The following is a 4113-nucleotide window of genomic DNA, read 5'->3' on the forward strand; positions in this document are numbered from 1 at the left end:
TTCTTAGGTAATGTAAATATTCTTCACACATGTAGCTACATTTACATAATCGCAAAGGAATCAACAATATTATCGAAATGGTTAAAAACAAAAGTGTCTTCCAGGAAGAATTCTTACATCTTTAAAGGATCTTGAAGGAGTTCTTCTTGGTCATGAAGCGTACAGAAATTGTTGAGTTGGGTGTTGACGATTGTGAGTTTAGATGTTTGATTGTCGTCATTTTCATCTTCTGATGTTACATTAATTGTAGCAGTTAGGCAAGAAACAAAGTTTTCTGTTTTCTTCAACATTTTACAATGAGGACATCTATTCTACTTTTCATCTTTTGAAAGAGTTTGCAATTTTCTTGTACAAGATTTACACATGAAACTTTGTGTAATTTTTAAAGGCAGTGCTTTAAGGCCTGACTTTCAAGTCATGAGGTTCATCTTTCCTTACGCAAATCTTTGCTGGGGGTCATTTTGCAAGAAATAGATCCGGAAATGTTTAAATTTCTCCTCTACTTTTTGTGGTATGTATTGGTTTTTGTTCCTTTCATTTACATTGGGAAATAAAGAAACGATCAGTGTGTATTGTTCGTTTTAAAAATCTGTTTATTAATGTGTCTTTTGCATTATAAGCAGTCAATCTGATTACAAACTATCATTATTCGAATTCCGTGTGGAAAGAGGTCTGTTCAATTTCGAGTACTATTTGCGATCTAAAGATATTTTAAAATCATTTCACTCGTTGATATAACATGATATTATAATATAAAGTCGACTGACCGTGAATTATATTGCAAAATATACAATTTAAAGTATTTCTGTACGTGAAACCGTATGACGTTATAGTTATTTCGGTCTCAGTTATGTAAAATATGAAATTATCGTTCCTGAATAGGGTTCCACTAATTAAAGACAAGAAGCGTCAAAAAGTGATAAGAAGCGACAAATAAAATTAAAATAGCGATAAGAAGCGACAATATAATTAATTTAGCGAGAAGAAGCGTCAAGAAGACTATATAGCGACTATACATAAATAAAAAAAAAATGTTATTGCAACAACTTATTCCCCATAGATATTAAAAAAACATGCATTATTTTTTATTATAGGGGCGGTTATAAAACATTTTTTATATTACTGTACATTGATAGATAAAAATATGTTTTTATTAAGAAGAAAGGGATTAGTTTTTATTAGATATAAAAAAAAAATATATTTTATGCACACGCTAAAAATTGGCCATCAAAACAAAAAAAAAATCAATTTCCTTTTAAAGAATATCATTGAATCAAAACCATGCAATATCATTTCCTTTCTAACAGTGAAATTCTTCTTTTTCATAGGGACATATTTGATAGGTGTATCTTCACCCTATCACATCAAATGAGAATAGCCTCGTGAGAGAATTACGATTCGCTTGTCCCTTGTTAGTTATTGTCGCTTCGTCACTAAATTAAACTTCTTGTCGCTGTTTGTCTCTAAAATTCTTCTTGTCTCTTATTAGTGAGACCAGTCAGTTCCGTCCTTAACTTCTGTTTTTGCACTGCAAAACAATCACACAATTAACGATGCCTAGTCTTTGTTGGTGTGTACCTGAGTGTAATTTAAGAGGAGGACTTGCATTTCTAAATGACTTAATAAGGAAAAGTTGGATCAACGCCATGGCTCAAACGTAGATTGTCATGTGCGATGCAATCGTAGAACCCATATCAATCAGCTGTTGTTTGCAAGGCACATTTTACAGAAAACGACTACGTTCAGGAAACTATTCATGGTAAAACTTTATTTTTTTTAATAAATATATACTGTTATTTATATAATCGCCATGCAAGTAAACCAAAGTCTGTTTGCAACCGCAATTATCGTTTTAGAATAAAAAGGGGGGTGAATTCAAGACGTCATAACTTTTGGGATTACGATTCAATATCATCTGTTTGACATTTTTTGGTTAATACTACAATTGTATGGTTTTTCTACAAGAGATATATTATACTGATAATTATTTTAGCAGTAATTATGTAGATTTCGGTTGTAATGACAAGAATTCATGAGCTATGCCTCGGGCTTTCTTGAAAAATATCAATGACAATGTAAACAGGAACAAAACATTGACATGAATGATGCTCTCCACCTATGTTATAGTTATTTAGGTATGTGTGTTGCACAAGTCTTTCACAAGTTTCAAAAAAGCTAATGTTATAAAACTTTTTTCAGGGCACATACCCACTTTATAGAGACTTGTCTACTGCCATGCATTCCCATCCTATTTTCATGCACCATTTGTAAGCAAGAGACTGAATGGTTTACAAAATTAAAAATCAGGACGGTGTCCTGTTAAACCAAAAGAACTAAACTGGATGAATATTGTAGGAGAAATCTAGAGGAAAGTTTTGATTTGTGAAATTGGTTTTCCTGAACAGATGTACATTCATCCTGCAGGAAAGATTTATAACTGTCCACCACCAACTGACGAGCTAATGTTGAGCTTCACAGATGGAATTACTCAAACACCATAAATGCCTATGTTTTCAGCACAGATTTCACAAATCATGACACAGCTGTGCATTTTTATGCCCCACCTACGATAGTAGGGGGGCATTATGTTTTCTGGTCTGTGCGTCCGTTCGTCTGTTCGTCCGTCCGTCCGTCTGTCCCTCTTCAGGTTAAAGTTTTTGGTCAAGGTAGTTTTTGATGAAATTGAAGTCCAATCGACTTCAAACTTGGTACACATGTTCCCTATGATATGATCTTTTTAATTTTAATGCCAAATTAGAGTTTTTACCCCAATGTCACGGTCCACTGAACATGGAAAATGACAGTGCGAGTGGGGCATTCGTGTACTGGGGACACATTCTTGTTTATACCTGTTAAGAGTCGAAAACTAAATATTATTTTTATATAAATAAACATATATTGTGTCATTTTAGAACTTATATTTTTCCAAAGGATGCATGAATGAAAGTAGTGAAATTCATTTTGCTTTGATATATAGATTTGAATTACAATTGTTCATGTTATTGTAATGCATATAAAAATAAGGAGATGTGGCACAATGTAAATATATGATATTCTGTGAGTTTATCAAACTAAAGGGGATAAGAAATGGGTATAAGCAGTTACAGGACTGTACTACTGTACAATCTCCAACAATGAGAAAAACTCATACTGTAAAGAGAATTTCATATTTACAAGTTTTGTTTTTGCTTTGAATAATTTTCTTCTATTGTCTTAAAAGCAAATATGGGAAGTGGTTAAAATGCTAATGAGACAGCTTTTATGGCCACCAGATGTCATTGTTACCTTGATTAAAAACTCCTTTTTAGCTCACCTGACCTGACTCATCACTTGGTTTCGTCGTCCATAAACTTTTACAAAAAATCTTCTCTGAAACTACTGTGCCAAATTTAACCAAAGTTAGCCAAAATCATCATTGCGGTATCTAATTTAAAAAATGTGTGGTTAGACCCGGTCAACCAACCGAGATGGCCACTATGGCCAAAAATAGAACATACAGGTAAAATGTAGATTTTGGCTTATAACTCTGAAACCAAAGCATTTAGAGCAAATCTGACATAGGGTGAAATTGTCTCTTCAGTGAAGATCTATCTGCCCAGGAATTTTCAGACAAATCTGACAACCCGTTGATGGATTGCTGCCCCCAAATTAGTAATTTGAAGGAAATTTTGCAGAGTTTGGTTATTATCTTAAATATTATTATAGATAGAGATAAACTGTAAACAGCAATAATGTTCTGCAAAGTAAGATCTACAAATAAGTCAATATGACCAAAATTTTAAGTTGACCCCTTAAAGAGTTATTGCCCTTTATAGTCAATTTTTAACATATTCATAAATTTTTGTATTTTTTGTTAATTTTTAAAAAATATTTTCAACTGTAAATACTGGGCCATGTTTATTATAGATAGAGATAATTGTAGCACCAAGAATGTTCAGTAAAGAAAGATCTACAAACACATCCCCATCATCAAAAACACAATTTTGTCATTTTATATGTGTCCGTTGTTTAATATGCACATAGACCGTCCAAGGTGAGCGACACAGGCTCTTGAGAGTCTCTAGGTCATTAATACAGGTAGATAACTTTATCATGTTTATACTGAAAAATAAT

The 4113-nt window shown here is 32.7% G+C and overlaps 1 long non-coding RNA gene across 1 annotated transcript; it reads left to right on the forward strand.

The window, feature by feature from the left end:
* Window positions 1–1626: 1626 nt before the first annotated feature.
* On the forward strand, window positions 1627–2906 carry LOC143052133 (uncharacterized). The gene is made up of 2 exons (XR_012971000.1): window positions 1627–1759; window positions 2200–2906. It is a non-coding gene; the product is annotated as an uncharacterized LOC143052133 (long non-coding RNA).
* Window positions 2907–4113: the final 1207 nt, after the last annotated feature.

Source organism: Mytilus galloprovincialis, chromosome 11 (genome assembly GCF_965363235.1).
Source record: "Mytilus galloprovincialis chromosome 11, xbMytGall1.hap1.1, whole genome shotgun sequence".
In the NCBI taxonomy this organism is placed as follows: domain Eukaryota; kingdom Metazoa; phylum Mollusca; class Bivalvia; order Mytilida; family Mytilidae; genus Mytilus; species Mytilus galloprovincialis.